Here is a 22,425-nt window from a genome sequence, read left to right on the forward strand (position 1 = left end):
AGAGAGGATGAGAGAGAGGGAGAGAGAGAGAAAGAGTGTGTGTGTGTGTGTGTGTGTGTGAGAGAGAGAGAAAGAGAGATCAGCAAGGTAGCAGAGGTTTGGGGGTGTAAGAAAATCTGACATTTCCGATGTTGACGAAAAGTTGACAAAGTTTATTATAAGTATGCAGGCAGTGACGGACATGGTGGTACGACCTTGCGAAGACTTCACACACAGCCGCCTGAAAGGGTTCACAGGGAGAACAGCATATCGCCTCTGAGGGAGTCCCGTCAGCACTGAATGACTTTAATAAACTGCTCTTTTCACACATGAGTTCCTGTGGCGGACGCAATAATACACTGGGGTCCAAAAGTCTGAGACCACTCCCGAAAATACTTCTATTTTGCTTTTTTTCCGAATTAATACAAACTTTCTCATTACTAATTATACACAATTTGAGTGAATTTGTGTGAATTTCAGAATTTCTTTGCGTTTGGTATGCCCACCTTTTGCTTTAATGGCAACGTGCGCTCAAGCTGTCATGTGCAAAAGCCGATGATTCACGTTATCGCAGCATTATTTGACAATGTTCCAGGGAGCATGTCGTGATGTTACTGAATGCTTGTCTTTTGTCAGTCTTCAAGCACCCCCATACATGTTCAGTGGGGTTGAGGTCAGCTGATGGTGGATTGTGCAGCGCTCCTGGCTCTTCTTTGGTCTTCGAGTAGTTCTTGCGAAGATTTGAAGTGACTTTAATTATTTCGTCGAAATCCTAAAACTTTCTGTTTATTTCCAGGATTACATGAAAATAACATCCCAGATTTTCAATGTGGTCTCAGACTTTTGGACCCCACTGTATATGTTAAAAATAATTCTGTCTCGTGTATAACCTGCATCGTCCTCCTAACGGGTGACTGGTGGGGTCTATCGACCCGTGTTTGAGACTGGAGTGGACGATCCCTCAGGGAGGAAGCTGATATCTCGCACAGAGACGGGCTCACACTCCTGAGTGTCCATATGGACCTATGAATCATATAGAGGATAGTGTTGTTTTCTGTCTTGTCCCGTGCCTCCATGACCTAGTTATTTCCCGATTTCCCAGTTCTATGTGTTCCATTTCATGTTTAGAGTTTGCCCGGTTCCTGTACCTCCCCCCCACATGATTTGTGTTTCCTCATGTTTCATTCCACTCATCTGATCCTCATTGTCTCCTCATTAGTCTTGTGTTTTAAACCTGTCTGTTTTTGTCATGGCAAAACGATAGTGGTTTCCGGGATCGACATTGGCTCAGGCGGTAAGAGCAGTCGTCTGGCAGTCGGAGGGTTGCTGGTACAGTGGGAGCAATAATTATTTGATCCCTTGCTGATTTTGTAGGTTTGCCCACTTACAAAGAATGGAACTGTGTAGAATTTTAATCATAGGTACATTTTAACATTGAGAGACATAATATCACAAAATAATCCACAATAACAACATCATATAAATTTTATAAATGTATGATCAGATTGTTGCTTGTTGCAGAGTGTTGCTTGTTGGCGAAAAAACGTGAAGAGAGAGTGAACAGAGAGTTGAGCAGAACGATCGAGAAACTATTTTATAAGTGTTGTATTGAATAGTTAAGTGAAGAAAATGGCGGGCGTGCAGGTTAACTGTCTTTTCTAAATGCTGCAAACGCATTGAATTCCTGCAGCCTTATTACCGGCTTCCATATTCGCTCTGTTGCTCTTTATATTCACGAGAGAATTGGAAGCTAACGTTATTATAGCCACCAAAGAAGCCGAAGAGAAGCTAAACAGAACGCAAGGACACTGCAGTGGAAACTCTGGTTTCATCTTTTCTTTTGTATGTGCCTTGCTGAGACTCGGTAAGCTAGAACTAAGCTAAACTTTCATTGCTAGATCTCCACGTTAGTATGGTGGATCATTTTAATTTCATGCAAATATGACCATCTATGAGGCGACGATCTTATGCTTAATTTTAATGGCTGCCCTTCCTGATTTCTTATTTATTTGCATGTTTGTCACACTTAAATGTTTCAGATCATGAAACAAATTTAAATATTAGTCAAAGACAACACAAGTAAACACAAACAGTAAACACAAAATACAGTTTTTAAATGAAGGTTTTTATTATTAAGGGAGAAAAAAAATCCAAACCTACATGACCCTGTGTGAAAAAGTGATTCCCCCCTAAACCTAATAACTGGTTGGGCCACCCTTAGCAGCAACATCTGCAATCAAGCGTTTGCGATAACTTGCAATGAGTCTCTTACAGTGCTGTGGAGGAATTTTGGCCCACTCATCTTTGCGGAATTGTTGTAATTCAGCCACATTGGAGGGTTTTCGAGCATGAACCGCCTTTTTAAGGTCATGCCACAGCATCTCAATAGGATTCAGGTCAGGACTTTGACTAGGCCACTCCAAAGTCTTCATTTTGTTTTTCTTCAGCCATTCAGAGGTGGACTTGCTGGTGTGTTTTGGATCATTGTCCTGCTGCAGAACCCAAGTTCGTTTCAGCTTGAGGTCACGAACAGATGGTCGGACATTCTCCTTCAGGATTTTTTGGTAGACAGCAGAATTTATGGTTCCATTTATCACAGCAAGTCTTCCAGGTCCTGAAGCAGCAAAACAGCCCCAGACTATCACACTACCACCACCATATTTTACTGTTGGTATGATGTTCTTTTTCTGAAATGCGGTGTTACTTTTACGCCAGATGTAATGGGACACACACCTTCTAAAAAGTTCAACTTTTGTCTCGTCAGACCACAGAGTATTTTCCCAAAAGTCTTGGGGAACATCAAGATGTTTTCTGGCAAAATTGAGACAAGCCTTAATGTTCTTTTTGCTCAGCAGTGGTTTTCGTCTTGGAACTCTGCCATGCAGGCCATTTTTGCCAAGTCTCTTTCTTATGGTGGAGTGATGAACACTGACCTTAACTGAGGCAAGTGAGGCCTGCAGTTCTTTGGATGTTGTTGTGGGGTCTTTTGTGACGTCTTGGATGAGTCGTCGCTGCGCTCTTGGGGTAATTTTGGTCGGCCGGCCACTCCTGGGAAGGTTCACCACTGTTCCATGTTTTCACCATTTGTGGATAATGGCTCTCACTGTGGTTCGCTGGAGTCCCAAAGCTTTAGAAATGGCTTTATAACCTTTTCCAGACTGATAGATCTCAATTACTTTCTTTCTCATTTGTTCCTGAATTTCTTTAGATCTCGGCATGATGTCTAGCTTTTGAGGATCATTTGGTCTACTTCACTTTGTCAGGCAGGTCCTATTTAAGTGATTTCTTGATTGAGAACAGGTGTGGCAGTAATCAGGCCTGGGTGTGGCTAGAGAAATTGAACTCAGATTTGATAAACCACAGTTAAGTTATGTTTTAACAGGGGGGGGCAATCACTTTTTCACACAGGGCCATGTAGGTTTGGATTTTTTTTCTCCCTTAATAATAAAAACCTTCATTTAAAAACTGCATTTTGTGTTTACTTGTGTTGTCTTTGACTAATATTTAAATTTGTTTGATGATCTGAAACATTTAAGTGTGACAAACATGCAAAAAATTAAGAAATCAGGAAGGGGGCAAACACTTTTTCACACAACTGTAGGTGAATACTTCTAACTACCCAATAAAAGTGACTGTTAGTTGGTTAGTTAGACAGACAGTAAGTGTATTAATCAGATTAGAACTGTACAATATCTAGATTAGTCGTAGTTAGTAATAATTGATAAATAATTGATAATTACATTTTAATAATTTAATAGAATTTTATAATAATTTAATAATATCAATAATAATTGATATCTATAATAAAGAATAGTGCTTTACAACATTGAACTACCAAGAGAAGCAGGAAGTAAGAATTGCGAGTTTGGAAGGAATGTTGAAAACCCGAAACTACCGTAAACACCCGAATAGTAGGACACGCAGACTAGTGACTAGGCTGGTAAACATTCAGATGCAGACACAGCCGGGGATAACAAATGAGAACTTAATGGAAAGCAATAACCAAGGATGTATAAAAAATGAATAAATAACATTTTAAATTAATTTTTTATTTTTATTACTTCTCTTTATTACTTCTCTTTAGTTCAATATAAGCATTTTCATACATTGTTTTTTTCACCAACGCAGACATCAGACCACTATTCTTATAGATAATCCCCCAATTTCAGGGCTCCATAATGTTTGGGACACATTAATACGTTTATACGAGATACGTTTCGGAGTTCCTAATTTTTTGGCCGCTTAATTTATTTCTATTTTTTCTTTGATCTTTTTCCCTTTCTTTTTTTGAAAAAGGAATTTTTGTTCTGGACAATTGAGAAGTGCCCTGAAGGCACTAGTAGAAAAAAAAAAATGAAATAATTTTTGTTCACCAATGTTGCTCACTCTCTCTCTCTCTCTCTCTCTCTCTCTCTCTCTCAACCAGCGGGTCACGACAATGTACACACACATACACACGCACAGATGCATGTACACACACATACACATGCATGTAGACACACACACATACACACATAAGGCAGCCACTTAACTCTGGACTGTTTCATAACAGAAGTGTCTGTTTACATACCCAGGAGGCGTGGTTCAGACTGCCCTGCTTCCTTCCTGCCAAGCCTGGCAACCGCAGTGACAAACAAAGCAGACCTCGTGGGCTAAGAACACGGACGTTTCTGAAAGGCACACACACACACACACACACACACAGACACACACACACACACACACACCGGGACAAACATGACAAGCCCCAGCATGGGAAGCAACTGGGCACAGGTACTGTACAGATTTGGTACTTCTTGAGTCGAATTAGCTCCGCATGTTTTGCATCTTGTTTGGCTGAATGCGCTTCGTTTGTAAACCTTCACTTTTGGTTTCATTTTTAGTGACTTGTCTGTCACACTTTGTAACAAAGGGAGCAGGTTTTACCGGGCTGATACTGCAACTGAAAGGAGTTAACAGCACCTATGAAAACACAAAGAGCTGATGCAGGCGCGTCCATTATGAATGTAGTGACAGTCATATTAAAGGAGTAACATGGTGGTTGGTCACACGTTCTAGGTGTTTATATGCGTTATGCACAAGAGGGCATTGAAGAAACACGGTGAAAGTAGTAAATATGTCCGTTCTTTAGTTTTGGAGAAGTAAGTGTTTTAAATTTATCATCCTATGTTCAACAATGTTCTCCTCTTTGTGCTTCACAAGGAGATTAGCCACTCCCCTTATCTCTCCCCGATAACTTGTGACCCACAGTTTACACTTCCAGCCTACAGGAAAGTGGAGGCATGTCAGAGCTAATTGACAGTTCTCATTACCGCGCCCAGACAGTTTGGCTGAACTTTTATAGTGGGAAATTTAGGCTTAGAAAAATATGTTTTTAATTACTGAATTTAAAAAAAACTAACTATTATGAACATCTGCTTTGTTGTTGCATAAAGACAACTGTCAAGTGTTACATTCAACCACCATGTTACTCCTTAAAAGACAAGGTGTTAATATACTAATCGTTAAGCAATGCACACATAATCTATTTCAGAATGGAGAGCATGTACACAATTTTTTACATTACATTACATGGCATTTAGCAGATGCTCTTATCCAGAGCGACGTACAACAAAGTGCAAATCAAACACAAGAACAAGTGCAAAAGTGGACCTGAGAGGACAGTACATTTCTGAGTCCTAGTGTAAACATACAGAAATTCAGAACCCTTGAAGAGTACAATTAACTTTCAAACTAGCATACCACAGTTGGCAGCTAGAATACAATACAACAGCCAATAAAAACAACAATACCTATACAAGTAACAATATCTATACATAAGTGCCATTACGGTCTAAGGCTAATCACGGTGATTGTGAGTTGGGGAGGGAAAGGTGTAGCCTGAAGAGATGGGTCTTCAGTCTGCGCTTGAAGGAGGTCAGAGACTCTGTCGTTCTGACATCCACCGGGAGGTCATTCCACCACCGTGGGACCATCGCCCGGGTCACCGCAGCGATGTTCTTGGAGAAGGATAGCCTGTTGTCCATCACCACTCCAAGGTTTCTTGCACTAGGGGATGAGGTCACTGTGGTATCCCCTAGTGAGATGGAGAAATCAGAGAAGGGAGAGGTTAAAGCAGGGATGAAGATCACCTCCATCTTACCTGGGTTGAGTTTTAGATGGTGGTTGCCCATCCAGTCTCTCAGGCAGGCGGAGATACGGGTAGAGACCTGTGTGCCTGATGGGGGGAAGGAGAGAAAGATTTGGGTGTCATCGGCATAACAATGATAGGAGATGCCATGAGCAGCAATAACGGGGCCAAGGGATCTCATGTAGAAGGAGAAGAGGAGGGGTCCGAGGACTGAGCCCTGGGGGACTCTTGTAACAAGGGGGCGAGGGGTTGACACTCCTCCAGCCCAGGACACCTGGGAGGACCGGCCAGAGAGATAAGATTGGATCCACTTTAAGGCTGTGCCACAGATCCCTGTAGATGCCAGGGAGGCTAAGAGGACGGAGTGGTTGACCGTGTCGAACGCCGCAGAAAGGTCAAGTAGGATCAGGACAGAGGAGAGAGAGGTTGCTTGTGCAGCCTGAAGGGACTCGTTGATAGAGAGGAGTGCAGTCTCCGTCGAGTGGCCAGGTCTGAAGCCGGACTGGTGGGGGTCCAGCAGGTTATTCTGAGAGAGGAAGGAAGAGAATTGGTTGGAGGTGGCTCGTTCAATGGATTTGGATAGAAAAGGAAGGAGAGATACCGGACGGTAGTTTTGAATGCAGGAGGGGTCTAGAGTGGGTTTCTTTAGGAGCGGGGTGATGTAGGCCCTCTTGAATGATGAGGGAAAGCAGCCAGAGGACCGAGAGGAGTTAACAAGGGAGGTGACAAATGGGAGGATGTCAGGCGTGATGGCCTGAAAGAGGTTTGAGGGGATGGGGTCCAGGGCACAAGTAGTAGGGCGGTGGGAGAGCAGGAGGTGAGACACATCAGCATCTGTAAGGGGACAGAAAGAGGAGAAACAGGGGGCAGACACAGAAATGGAGGCAGGCATAGATGTGGTGGTGGTCGCGAAGGTGCTGCAGATATCTGCAACCTTCTCGTCTAAAAATACCGCAAAGTCATCAGCAGTGAGCGAGGACGCAGATGGTGGGGGAGGTGTGCTGAGGAGAGAGGAGAAAATGGAGAGAAGTGGAGGGTTAGAAGTGGAGTTCTGGATTTTTGTTTGGAAGTAATTTCTTTTGCCAGTGGTGATAGCGGAGGAGAATTCCGCCAGGAGAGACTGGTAGGAAGACAGGTCCGATGGGTCTTTTGATTTCCTCCACTTCCTCTCAGCTGCACGTAGGCTGGGCCTGGAGGAACGTAGAAGGTCAGAAATCCATGGGCTGGGAGGGGAGGATCGAGCAGGCCGGGAGACAAGAGGACAGAGAGAGTCAAGGGCTGAGGAGAGAGAGGTAAGCAGCATGGAAGATGCGGAATCAGTGGGTAGTTTGGAGAAGGATTCAAGAGGAGGGAGGGAAGTGGTGACTCTGGGGGCAAGGTAGGAGGGTGATAGAGAGCGGAGGTTACATCGGACAGAAACAGTGGGAGTGAGAGAAGGGGAGGGAGGTAGAGGAGCTTGGGGGATGGAGAAGGAAATTAAGTGGTGATCGGACTTGTGTGAAGGGGTAACAGTGGGGTTAGAAGAGGAGCAGTTTTAAACCTTCCTAACTTTTTTGTTTATCGTTAGGGCGGCCTGTAGCATAGTGGTTAAGGTACATGACTGGGACCCACAAGGTCGGTGGTTCGATCCCTAGTGTAGCCACAATGTGATCCACACAGCCGTTGGGCCCTTGGGCAAGGCCCTTAATCCTGTTTTGCTCCAGGAGAGGATTGTCTCCTGCTTAATCTAATCAACTGTATGTCGCTCTGGGTAAGAGTGTCTGCCAAATGCCATTAATGTAATGTAATGTGATGTATTGTTTGTCATGCAAACTACTGATAATGGGGGTGGCACGGATGGTGCAGTGGGTAGCACTGCCGCCTCACAGCAAGGAGGTCCTGGGTTCGAATCCTGGTCGGCCGAGGCCTCTCTGTTTGGAGTTTCTCCCCGTGTTTGCGTGGGTTTCCTCCCACAGTCCAAAGACATGCAGGTTAGGCTGATAGGAGAGTCTAAATTGCCTGTAGGTATGAGTGTGTGAGTAAATGGTGTGTGTGCCCTACGATGGACTGGTGACCTGTCCAGGGTGTATTCCAGCCTTTCGCCCAATGTATGCTGGGATAGGCTCCAGCCCCCCTGTGACCCTGTTCAGGATAAGCGGGTTAGGATACTGAATGAATGAATGAATGAATGAACATTAACATTAACAACTCATAATGTTATAACTTGCAGATATCAGTGAAGCAGATGTCCGTCTGGATGGCAGAATTACACAACTTCCTGCAGAGCAGCTCAGAGCCTGAGGAAGGTCACACGTACGTCATGTACCACGGGACCTCTCGTCAGGCAGCGGAGCAGATCAAGGCCCACGGTTTCCACCAGTCCAGCGACGGGATGCTGGGTCGGGGCGTGTACGCCAGTCGTGACGTGAAGAAGGCCAGGGCGTACCCCCGGGGGCTCCCCGCGGACCAGCGCGTGGTGCTGAAGCTCCGGGTCAACGTGGGCAGAGTGATGAGGATCGATTACCAAGGGCACCCGCTGCAGAAGACCTGGCACGAGCACGGCTACGACACGGCCTGGTGCCCGCCGCGCTGCGGGATGGTGCCGAGCGATCTGGAGGAGGAATGCGTGTGGGACCCCAAGCGCGTGGAAGTGATGGACGTGCTCGACGCGCGAGCGGCCTCTGGAGTCGCTGGGGTCTCCACCAAGGCCGTTGCCGGGGCCATCACCGTGGTGGCCGTCACCGTGGCGGCCGTCACCGTGGGGGCCATCACTTTGGGGGCCGTCACCGCGGGGGCCACCGGGGCCGCCAGGGCCATCACCGCCAGGGCCGTAACCATGGGGCCCGTCGCCAGGGCCATCACCTCCAGGGCCGTCACCTCCAGGGCCGTCACCTCCAGGGCCGTCACCATGGGGGCCTTCACCGCCAGGGCCGTCACCTCCAGGGCTGTCGGGGCCGCCAGGGCCGTCACCGTGGGGGCCGTGGCCATGGCGCTCAATCGCATGATGTTTAGTAAAAATTTTAGCTTGAAATGGTGAAGCGTTTTTTCCGTAATCCAAATGCGCCGTCGGCTTTTTTTTCACACAGTATATTCTGAGGAAAATGAAATAAAATTGAATTATTTTGTTGATCATAGTTAAGTTGTCTCCCCTCCGGCACACTCCATTGGTTTATACTGAATCATGGCCACTCGAAACTGAAAATGGCTGAAGAGAAAAGGCTCCTTTTTGTCTCAGAAAATATCATATAAACCGACATAAAACATTCCCGATCATTCCCCCTGAAACTGCTTTCACTGTTTTTAACAGGATAGTAAAAGGACTTTAGTTCCCTCGCCTTAAATTACGCTGGTCTACACGCCTCACACACACACATACATACAAACTGTAGGATCCACAACTCCCACAATCCCACAGGACAATTCTGCGACGTCCACCCCGCATGACGTCTAGCTCGGTTCAGCCAATCCCGTAATGGGGGGAGCAATAAACTTTCCCGTATAAGAGCAAGACAGGTTCTCAGGATCTTTTTCTTCCTCTTCTTCTTCTCTTCTTTCCACTTATTTTCGACGCACCCTTTTTGGCCATTCGCTTCAGCTCATCTGCTCCGAGACTCGGACAGAGGCTGAATGCTGCACAGCGCACTACCAGGCCTACGGACACACCCAGTTACCTCGCGGTAACTTAGTGGCCTATAGCGAGTGGAAACTGGTGTACGCGGAACGCTACATCAGTTTACCACTGCAAAGCTCACCAACGAACAACAGCAACGAACTCTTCCACCCGGAAAAAGGACCAGCGGACATCCTTCCAGCAACCGAGCGGACCAGATGACAAGCGGCTAAGACGGGAACGCCCCAGCTCTGCGCACCTCTCCAGGACATCATTCACAGCACCATCGCGGCTCCTATAAGGACAGCACGCCTTTTGGATCCATATGGGCGTATGGACTCAGTAAGACAACAAACATTCAGGCATAGCCAGTGTTTAGTTTAGTCTTAACTGTTTTTGTGAATCTGTATTTCCATATTTGCCGTCGTATCATTGGAATGTATTTTGTTAGCTATACATATATATGTACGTGAATTGATTTGCCGTCTTTTGCACATATATAGAGTAAACTACGCAAGTAGTCTTCTCACAGCTAACAATAACTTCAAGGGACACGCGCGCTTGCACTCGCGCACTGACTTACCCTACTAACTTCCCGTTAGTTTATCTGTTCTGTGTTTGTACGCTTGTTTAATAAATATATTTTATTAAACCCGGTGTCTGTTTTGGTGTCACATAGACATGGGAGCCGAGTTAAAGCAGTCTTTCAAAGAACTTCCAACCTTCAGGTTATCGGTATGTTTAATCATTAATATTAGTTATTTTAATTATGAATTAAAATACTAAATTTGTGGTTAGATATTTCTGATAACAGTAATTTTATGAGACTGATTACGTTTTGCAGTAGTAGTGCTACATAACATTTATTGGCGCCCCGGTTTCGTAAAGAGTAAAATCCCTACGTTATTTGGTGGCCTGTGCGAGGACCCTACAACACGCACACATGCATGTACACACACACACAGACACACACGTACACATGCATGTACACACACACGCACACATGCATGTACACACACACACACGCACACATGCATGTGCACACACGCGCGCACGCGCACGCACAGATGCATGTACACACACACACGCACAGATGCATGTACGCACACACACACACACACACACACACGCACAGATGCATGTACTGTGGCACCCAACGAGGCACACCTGCCGATTGTAAACTGCTCCTGGCCACACCCCCTCAAGCACAGATGGGCTGCGTTGAGTGATGAGGCCAAGGGATTTAAGGACAGGAATTCTCAAGAGCTGGAGAGAGAGTGTTATGGTGAATTCTGTGACTGTGCTGACTTTTTGTGATCTTTCATTCAGTTTTCCACAGGCCTGGAGTAGTGCTGCGCCCCTAAGCCAAGGAAAGCTTAGGAACCAGGAACCCACCAGCCTGAAGCTTCGGAACGGCTGTTTTTTTGTTCTTTCTCATCGCCCCTTGCCCTTCACTGTTTTTTTGTGAGAATAAATTAACCTCAGTTTTTTCACTTAAAACCTTTTGCTGCCTGATTTTTGACATGGGATATCACAATACACACACAGACACACACACATGCATGTCGACACACACACATATACACATGCACAGATGCATGTACACACACATACACACACACAAGATACATGCTAAGTGTATCATTGTAGGCTATACAGGCCACAGGCACGTCCGCGTTTATACAAATAGATAGCGATCATATAGAGCCACACTATGGAGTGTGGATATACATTGCAGATGTTTCAGATAAGCAGGCCACTGAACTCTGGACTGTTTCGTAACACAGGTGTCTGTTTGCCTGGCCAGGAGGCGTGGTTCAGAGTGCCCTGCTTCCTTCCTGCCAAGCCTGGCAGCCGCAGTGACATACGAAGCAGACCTCGTGGGCTAAGAACACGGACGTTTCCGAAAGGCACACACACACACACACACACACACCGGGACGAACACGACAAGCCCCAGCATGGAAAGCAACTGGGAACAGGTACTGTACAAATTTGGCACTTATTGAGTCGAATTAGGTCCATAAATGTTGTGTCTTGCTTGGCTGAATGTGCTTCATTTGTAAACTTTAGTTTTTGGTTTCATTTTTAGAGACTTGTCTGTCACACTTTGTAACAAAGGGAGAAGGTTTTACCAGGCTGATATTGCAACTGAAAGGAGTTAACAGCACCTATGAAAACACAAAGAGCTGATGCAGGCACATCCATTATGAATGTAGTGACAGTCATATTAAAGGAGTAACATGGAGGTTGGTCACACGTTCTAGGTGTTTATATGCGTTATGCACAAGAGGGCATTGAAGAAACACGGTGAAAGTAGTAAATATGTCCGTTCTTTAGTTTTGGAGAAGTAAGTGTTTTAAATTGATCATCCTATGTTCAACAATGTTCTCCTCTTTGTGCTTCACACGGGGATTAGCCACTCCTCTTATGTCTCCCCGATAACTTAACCCACAGTTTGTGCTTCCAGCCTACAGGAAAGTGGGGGCATGTCAGAGCTAATTGACAGTTCTCATTACCGCGCCCAGGCAGTTTGGCTGAACTTTTATAGTGGGAAATTTAGGCTTAGAAAAATATGTTTTAAATGACTGAATTAAAAAAAAACTAACTATTATGCACATTTGCTTTGTTGTTGCGTAAAGACAACTGGCAAGTGTTATAGTCAACTACCATGTTACTCCTTTAAAGACAAGGTGTTAATATACTAATCGTTAAGCAATGCACACATAATCTATTTCATAATGGAGAGCATGTACACAATTTTTTAATCCTTCCTCACTTTTTTTGTTTATCGTTAGGGCGGCCTGTAGCGTAGTGGTTAAGGTGCATGACTGGGACCCACGAGGTCGGTGGTTCAATCCCTAGTGTAGCCACAATGAAATCCGCTCAGCCGTTGGGCCCTTGAGCAAGGCATTGCTCCAGGGGAGGATTGTCTCCTGCTTAGTCTAATCAACTGTACGTCGCTCCGTCGCTCCGTCGGGCCTGCCAGGGCCACCGCGGCCATCGTCGTGGCAGCCAGGGCCGTCGTCGTGGCAGCCAGGGCCGTTGTCGTGGCAGCCAGGGCCGTCGTCGTGGCAGCCAGGGCCGTCGTCGTGGCAGCCAGGGCCGTCGTCGGGGTCGTCATGGCCATCGCTGTCGGGGCCGTCACGTTTCACTATTTGCTGCACACTGTACATTTCAGAGAAGAAAAGTTTAATTTATTTGTTTGTTCTGCTGCTTGGTTCTGATTGCGTGTTTGTTACATTATTGCATTTTCACCAGTTCTCACCTTTTTATTTCATTCATTTATTTCATTATAAATAGAGAGACGCACACTGCCAGAGGACATTAGTGCATCCTGCTGTGTTGCACAAGGAACATTCGCTCTTGTTAAATGCATTCATTTTATTGTCTTATTCATATTGTTATTCTTTTTGGGGACTTTTTTGGTCACTACTCTGGGTGCTGCTTGGGGTGAAGGGGTGGAACGGTGTGTTGGTTTTATCCTCAAAAAACAAAAGAAAAACTAGACACCCACCAGGCCTTTTCCATTTTTAGCTGCAGGTTTCTCATTACTGGCAGCAGCAGGCACTGACTCCGGTATCACAGACTCCCCTGCTCCGGATTCTGCCTGCCAGCTGAGAGATCTGTGGGGTATTTGTGTGGAAGCAGTGCTCCGTGGGATAGCTGATCTCGGCTCTACCCTCCGTCTCTCTCTGAACTGTCGTAGCTGGGGAGGGGGGGGGGGTTAGGTGTAGGGGGATCTTGTGGAGAGCTGAGATTAGTGTTTAGTAATGAGGACCACTGTCTCCACCAGAAAGCTGCCTAATGACAGAACCTCAGCCAGAATACATGTTATAACACAGTCAGCGACACGCCTCACATACACACACAGACACACACACACACGCACAGATGCATGTACACACACACACACACACACATATACACACACAAAGATGCATGTAGACACACACACATACACACACGCACAGATGCATATACACACACATACACATGTAGGGCATTTTACATAAGTGTGCCTCTCTGCAGACCCCCAAAAGGAAACAGACTGTGTTGACAGAACTGATGAGTTGAAATAGTGTAGGAAAAATTCATATCTCCGTTTTATGACAAATCAATCACAAGTCAAAATCAGATTAAACCGTCAAACTGTCAGTTGTTGAGCAGGCTGGTTCCTCCAAAACTCTTAAAACTTCATGTCAAAAGTATACCAATATGTATGCGGCCTATAATCAATATATATCACATGTATGCTGCCTATTACTCATGTAATCAATATGTAATCCAATGAACCTACATCATTAATTACGGATGAGCTTATGGAAACGCAAGAAACCACAGTGTCAACTGTAGAAGAAAAAGCAAAAGAATGCATCAGGCTGAAAAACCACACTTACTCACTTAGAAGAGAGCATTAATCAAATATTAAAGTATGATCAAGTATGCCTGTATATTTTCAAACTGATAAACTGTTAATTTGTGCTAGAAGTACCCGGTGACCCATATGTAACCTGAATTGAATGCAATAATGTCTATGCTTGAAAGGAAAAATGGAAAATATAGAATAGCACCATGTTTTGCATAAATTCATCTTTTATGATTCCTCTCTGTTAAAAAGCAGTTTGCGGGCCTGGTGCCCGGCGCGCTGCGGGATGGTCAGGAGCGGTCTGGAGGAGGACTGTGTGTGGGACCCTGACCGCGTGGAGGTGATGGACGTGCTGGACGCGCGGCCGGACTCCGGACCCTTCGCCGAGTGGCCATTCCCCGGGGCCGTGGCGAGAGCGCCCGATCGCGTGACGTTCAGCTACAGTTGGAGCTTCAAATGGTGAAGCGTTTCTTGCGTTATCCGAACGCGTTATCGGCTTCTTTTTTTTCAACACAGTATACCTCTGAGGAAAGTGAAATAAAATGGACTTATTTTGTTGATCATAGTTAAGTTGTCTCCCCTCCGGCACACTCCATTGGTTTATACTGAGTCTAGCAGCGAAACTCGAAACTGAAAATGGCTGAAGAGAAAAGGCTCCTTTTTGTCTCTCCAGAAAATACCATATAAACCGACATAAAACATTCCCGATCATTCCCCCTGAAACTGCTTCCACTGTTTTTAACAGGATAGTAAAAGGACTTTAGTTCCCTTTTCTTAAATTACGCTGGTCTACTTTACATTGTTTTACGTTCCGAAATCCCCACGGCGAAAGTGAGGTGTTGCTCTCCAGTCTGACTCAGTTTGAGTAAAAATATTTGCTGCATACTGTACATTTTAGAGAAGAAAAGTATAATTTGTTTGCTTGTTCTGCTGCTTGGTTCTGATTGCGTGTTTGTTACATTATTGCATTTCCACCAGTTCTCACCTTTTTATTTCATTCATTTATTTCATTGTAAATCAGAAGGCGAAAGTACAAAAGGGCGACGGGGCCGTCGCCGTTGGGGCCGTGGCCGTAGCGCTCGATCGCGTGATGTTCAGTAAAAATTACAGCTTCAAATGGTGAGGCGTTTTGCTGGGACAGGGCGTCTACGTCAGCCGCGACGTGGAGAAGGCCAGGGCGTACCCCCTGGGGCTCCCCGCAGACCAGCGCGTGGTGCTGAGGCTCAACGTGGGCAGAGTGACGAGGATCGATTACCAAGGGCACCCGCTGCAGAAGACCTGGCACGACCACGGCGTTTGGAAATCCCCACAGTCAGAAAAGGAAAGCGAAAGTGAGTGTCTGTTTACATAGCCAGGAGGGGCGGACTTCAGACTGCCCTGCTTCATGTCTGCTGAGCTCGGCAGCTGCAGTGACATACGAAACAGACCTCGTGGGCTGAGAACGCGGACATCTCTGAAAGGCACACACACACACACACACACACACACACATACACACACACCGAGACAAACACGACAAGCCCCAGCATGGGAAGCAACTGGGAACAGGTACTGTACAGATTTGGCATGTCTTGAGTCGAATTAGCTCCATAAGTTTTGCGTCTTGTTTGGCTGAATGCGCTTCGTTTGTAAACTTTCATTTTTGGTTTAATTTTTAGTGACTTGTCTGTAACACTTTGTAACAAAGGGAGCAGGTTTTACCGGGCTGATATTGCAGCTGAAAGGAGTTAACAGCACCTATGAAAACACAAAGAGCTGATGCAGGCGCGTCCGTTATGAGTGTAGTGACAGTCATATTAAAGAAGTAACATGGTGGTTGGTCACACGTTCTAGGTTTTTATATGCGTTATGCACAAGAGGGCATTGAAGAAACACGGTGAAAGTATTAAATATGTCCTTTCTTTAGTTTTGGAGAAGTAAGCATTTTAAATTTATCATCCTATGCCAGAACGTCCTGCAGAACAACTCAGAGCCTGAGGAAGGTCACACGTACGTCATGTACCATGGGACCTCCCGTCAGGCAGCGGAGCAGATCAAGGCCGACGGTTTCCACCAGTCCAGTGACGGGATGCTGGGACGGGGCGTCTACATCAGCCGCGACGCGAAGAAAGCCATGGCGTACCCCCGGGGGCTCCCCGCGAACCAGTGCGTGGTGCTGAAGCTCCGGGTCAACGTGGGCAGAGTGAAGAGGATCAATTACCAAGGGCACCCGCTGCAGAAGACCTGGCACGACCACGGCTACGACACGGCCTGGTGCCCGCCGCGCTGCGGGATGGTGGCGAGCGGTCTGGAGGAGGACTGCGTGTGGGACCCTGACCGCGTGGAGGTGATGGACGTGCTCGAAGCGCGGCCGGCCCCCGGAGTCGCCGAGGCCGTCGTGGCCGTCGCCGTCGTGGCCGTCGCCGTTGGAGCTGTCGTCGGGGCCTTCGGGGCCGTCGTCATCGGGGCTGTCGTCGGGGCTGTCGTCGGGGCTGGCTTCGGGGCCGTTGGCGTCGGGGCCGTCGGGGCCGGCGTCGGGGCTGTCATCGGGGCTGTCATCGGTGCTGTCGTCGGGGCCGTCGGGACTATCGTCGGGGCTGTCGTCGGGGCTGTCGGGGCCGTCGTCTTCGGGGCTGTCGTCGGCGTCATCTGGGCTGTCGTCGGCATCGTCGGGGCCGTCGTCGAGGCCGTCGGGGCCGTCATCGGGGCCGTCGTCGAGGCCGTCGCGGCTGTCATCGGGGCCGTCGTCGTGACCGTCGGTCTTGGGGCCGTGGCCGTAGCGCTCCATCACGTGATGTACGGCACTGATATACGGCACTGAGGACCCACACTTAGTTATTTATTCCGAATTTGTAAGCCAGGAGATCCAAGACAAAGAAAAAAGCAGAAAGCAAAAGAATAGTCAAGAAAACAGGCAAAAAGGTCAGAAATCCAGTGAATCAGAAGGCGAAAGTACAAAAGGGCGAGGGCAAAAAACAAAGTCACTAAAACAAAGCAGAATATCAAAAACCAGGAAAGCAGAAGGGCAAACAAAACAAGAAGGCAAGGCAAGTTCGAAAATCAAAGTTAAAGGGGTGTCTTCAGGAATCTCAAGAAATAGGCGTACAAGTAATTTGGCAATATAACTGATCAACGTTCTGACAAAGGTTGAAACTGAGACTGAGTTTTAAATACATGAGGGAAGGTGACTATCTAGGCGGGGCTCGGAAAAAGGTGGGCTAAACAAATAGACAACAGGTGGGGAAACATAGTAGGGTAATAACAGAGAAAACGCAGACTGGATGCACGTAACCAACATGTAAAACATACGGCTCCGGGTTAGGGAGTAGACATTTGCATAGATTGAAGACGTAGTGGTAGTCAGAGACAGGGGCGAACACTTCGCTGAAACTAAGCGAATAATCAGGGATAGCATAGGGAGGCGGAGTTATAGAACAGTGCAGAAACACTAAGAGATTGTGTTAGTGAATTAGTTACGTGAATACTTCTAACTACCCAATAAAAGTGTTAGTTAGTTAGTTAGACAGACAGCAAGTGTATTAATCGGATTAGTACTGTACAATATCTAGATTAGATTAGTGTTTTACAACATTTAACTACCAAGAGAAGCAGGAAGTAAGAATTGCGAGTTTGGAAGGAATGTTGAAAACTGAAACTACGGTAAACACCCAAATAGTGGGACATGCAGACAGGGGAGTGACTCGGCTGGTAAACATTCAGACACAGACATAACAGGGGATAACAAATGAAAACTGTAATGGAAAACAATAACCAAGGATGTATGAAAAATGAATAAGTAACATTTTTATTTTATTTTTATTACTTCTCTTTATTACTTCTCTTTAGTTTAACATAAGCATTTTCATACATTCATACATCAGAGCACTTTTCTTATAGATAGTCCCCCAATTTCAGGGCTCCATAATGTTTGGGACACTTTAATGTCACGTTTCGTATTCTGCCGCTGATCCGTTGCATGCAGCGACTGCTTGGAGCCTGTGGCCCATAGACGGCCATTCGGCCCGATCCTGAGTGACACTCACATCCAGCTGAGAGATCTGTGGTGTATTTGTGTGGAAGCAGTGCTCCGTGGGATAGCTGATCTCTGCTCTACCCTCCGTCTCTCTAGTTGGGACGGAGGGTAACCACAGTGTCAACTGTAGAAGAAAAAGCAAAAGAATGCGTCAGGCTGAAAAACCACACTTACTCACTTAGAAGAGAACATTAATCAAATATTAAAATATGATCAAGTATGCCTGTATATTTTCAAAACTGTTAATTTGTGCTAGAAGTACCCGGTGACCCATATGTAACCTGAATTGAATACAATAATGTGTATGCTTAAAAAGAAAAATGTAAGAATAGCACCATGTTTTGCATAAATTCATCTTTTATGATTCCTCTCTGTTAAGAAAGCAGTTTGCGGGATGGGGCAGCTCTCGGGGCAAGGCGTCTTGCTTTGTAAGCTGTCCTTACCAAAATAGTTTGCGGGGCAGGTCGCCTTGAACGGCTTGCGGGGCAGGATGTCTTGCATTGAAGACTGTAATTTTCAAGGATAGTTAATGGAACAACATGTGAAAAGAACATTGATTTCTAAGAACAGCTTACAAAGCAAAACAATATCGCGTGGGCCTGTGCACTGAGGCGCCACAGAGACCAGCTGGTGTCTTTGGGAATGTTGAAAATTAGGTTGAAAGAAGTGTATAAAATGTGTGTGAAACCAACAATCGAGGTTCAGTTCTGCAGAATTGATCCGGCTTTGTGCACTTGTGCTAATAAAGTCTGATTTTTCCTGAAGAGCTTGCTGCCGTGGTGTCTTTTCCCTCTGAAGTTGTTTTTCGACAAATTAGAGATTGGACTTTTGGAGAATTGGAGATTGGATTGGTCATTTCCTAGACACGACAATAGCAGTGTATAAACCATTGCCACAGTGTTTGGTGTCTTTAGATAGCTAATAATGTCGGAAATAGTTTGTGGTAATTGGTGGTGTGATACACTGGTTGCTGAATAAAGATCTTGTAGGAATAAACCACAGGTAATGCAAGTTACCTGTGAGTCAGCATCCAGCTGTAATAGAAAGGTTAACCAGGTTTGTTGGACATACAGAGATAACATCAGCAGGACCATTGTTACCGCCATCTTGTGACTCTTTATTTGATGATTTGTTGTTTTCCTGTAAACCCTGCGTATATAGAGGGAAACGTGGAATGGTTCGAGGAGACTCGCTAAGACTCTCCTGCGCACCATTTGCGTACAGCCATTCATATTACAACTTGTAATTCTTGTAACACATTGTCATTCTATTTCTGCAATGCACATTGTTTAATAAATTGTATTAATTTGAACCTGCATCCTCTTGACTCGCACCACTGCACACTTAGCAGTTTAGAGTCCTAACAGACATAGATAATCTAGGATACCTGCACCCCGTAGTCACTCGCCTATACAAGGGCGGCCTGTAGCGTAGTGGTTAAAGTGGTTAATGACTGGTGTCGTGAGCCACGGACCCCTTGCCGAGCTCAGACCTCACGTTCCCACAAGCAGTACCTCACCAGGAGGTGTCTCGGGGATGAACTCTCTTTTTCTTTAAGTACTCCGAATGTCCTGGAGCCCTGGTAAGTTCTACTGAACTTCCAGCCCAGTCTCGAAGTGAAGGGTGTGATGCAAATCTGGTATACGATTTCCTGTATTCACTGTATTCCTTTAAAAGAACCTTTATCACATATGATTATAGTAAGATATACTTTATTATAATCAATCAAAAGAATAGAGTTATACAGCTGACAGGTTATACGTCATCTTTCAGTTTGCTAATCACATGCAAGTTCCATATACCCCTTTAGCTCTTTCTAATTTACCTTTCCACCAAGATGTTAAAATTCAAGGTAGACCCCTCAAATACCCATCCTCTTTGGCCTTAGCCTTATCCTATAGCTCCCCCTTCTGGACGTTTAAAAGAAACTATTCCTAGAATATTATGTTTATCTAAACTCTAAAAACTTCTCTACATTTTTCTACCTTATATAGTAGCCTTAAAGAAAAATAAAAGACATAAAAATGAAAGGAAACTTATAATGTATTACTTCTATGTATTACCTTTCCTACTTCTACAAGTAATATAGATTATAATTACCACTCAAGCTTGATTATAGTTGTTCTGCATTGCTCTTTCGACATCAGTCCTGTTGCCACAACTCTTGGGCTAAGTCCGCACCGCGTACATCACTCTGTTCTCCATATCCAGATCCTGGAGTGGCGCGCAGAGGGAGCGCGCCACTCCAGCTTGACTGCAGCTGTCTTGCACTGCTCTCTCTTCAACAGCCCATAGATATCTTCTGAAGCAAAATTCATGTACTTGTATAAATGTCCCCAGTATACGGAGTGGAAAGACATTTATCTCTTATGCAACTTTTTTAATGAGCCTATTCATCACTGTTATTTTTCTCCCTGTCATAAACTCTCCTTGGACTCTCTCCAAACTTTGACTTCATGCAAGCCAGAAGTTAGTGCCCTCCACCATCTCAACACACTCTTCAGGTGCCCCTCTCCGCGGCGCCTTAAGGGATCTACAAAGGACATGTAAATCATCCCCCAACTCTTCTACAGTCAGTCCTTTGAATCTATCCAATAAATTATCAGATTAGAATCAGGAAGTCCCTTAAAGCCTCTTAATCTTCTTTCGGTATTGACATCCCTTCCGTTTTCCTTATCTTTTTGCTTTAGCCAGGCATTGTGCTCCTCCCCTGTAGGGTTGGGGTATTCCCCGACTGTTCGCTCAGCATGTTGAATCTCCTCCAAGGTCATTCTGGAACTCATTCTATGCATGGCCTCAGTCAGAACTTTAACCTTGCTCCTTAGTACTCTAAATCTAAGTCCCCCGACTTCAGACTCCTCCGCTGACAAGTAGGGCTGCTCATTATCTCTGAACTGCATATTGTTCCTCTTACGGGCGTTCTTGCTACCACCTCAATGGCGTGTGCGAGGGGTTAACAATGCATTCCTTCCTAACCCATCCCCCATCAATCTCTCATCAGGGGGGCCTAGGCCGGGTCCCCGACACTGGGACACGCAAGGTCGGTGGTTCTAATCCCAGTGTAGCCAAAATAATATCCGCACAGCCATTGGGCCCTTGAGCAAGGCCCTCAACCCTGCATTGCTCCAGGGGAGGGTTGTCTCCTGCAACTGTACGTCGCTCTGGATAAGAGCGTCTGCCAAATGCCAATAATGTAATGTAATGTACACCAGTGCCGTCACAAGATACATACTAAGTGTATCGTTGTAGGCTATTTTCAATGTGGTCTCAGACTTTTGGACCCCACTGTATATGTTAAAAATAATTCTGTCTCGTGTATAACCTGCATGGTCCTCCTACCGGGTGACTGGTGGGGTCTATCGGCCCGTGTTTCAGACTGGGGTGGATGATCCCTCAGGGAGGAAGCTGATATCTCGCACAGAGACGGGCTCACACTCCTGAGTGTCCATATGGACCTATGAATCATATAGGGGATAGTGTTGTTTTCTGTCATGTCCCGTGCCTCCATGACCTAGTTATTTCCCGATTTCCCAGTTCTATGTGTTCCATTTCATGTTTGGAGTTTGCCCTGTTCCTGTACCCCCCCCACATGATTTGTGTTTGTGATCTGCTAAAACCTCTCCCCATCTGGATCTCTCCATTTCCCTGGGGGATACCACACTCACGCCGTCACCCAGTGCAAGGAACCTCGGCGTGGTGATAGACAGCAGACTGTCCCTCTCCGAGAACATTGTGGCGGTGACCCGGTCATGCAGGTTCTTCCTATACAACATACGGAGAATCCGCCCCTTTCTCACCCCCTACTCGACCCAGCTCCTGGTCCAAGCGATGGTTCTGTCCTGCCTGGACTACTGCAATTCCCTCTTGGCTGGCCTCCCAGCGTCTGCCATCAGACCCCTCCAACTCATCCAGAATGCAGCAGCTCGTCTGGTCTTCAACCTTCCCAAATACTCACACGTCACCCCCCTGCTTACTTCCCTCCACTGGCTGCCTGTCATGGCTCGCATCAAATTCAAAACATTGGTGCTAGCCTTCCAAGCAGTTAAAGGGTCTTCCCCAGCTTATCTACAAAAAATCATCAGACCCTACACCCCTGCCAGACCTCTTCGTTCAGCCTCCACAGGCCGCTTGGCACCTCCCCCTCTCTGAACCTCCACATCACGCTCATGACTACTGTCTGTTCTTGCTCCACGGTGGTGGAACGAACTCCCCGTTGAGGTCAGAACTGTAGAATCTCTCCCCACCTTCAAGCACAAGCTGAAGACACACCTCTTCAAGCAGCACCACTCCCCATCCCTCCCTACCTCCCTGTGAACCTTAATTGTTGTCTCTGTGACTTGCTTTGT

The 22,425-nt window shown here is 46.1% G+C and overlaps 1 pseudogene; it reads left to right on the forward strand.

Annotated features, from left to right (window-relative positions):
• LOC133123109 (uncharacterized) overlaps window positions 1–22,425 on the forward strand; it is a 68,819-nt pseudogene that overhangs the window by 5,222 nt on the left and 41,172 nt on the right.

The sequence above is a fragment of the Conger conger genome, chromosome 3 (genome assembly GCF_963514075.1).
Source record: "Conger conger chromosome 3, fConCon1.1, whole genome shotgun sequence".
NCBI classification, from domain to species: Eukaryota; Metazoa; Chordata; class Actinopteri; order Anguilliformes; family Congridae; genus Conger; species Conger conger.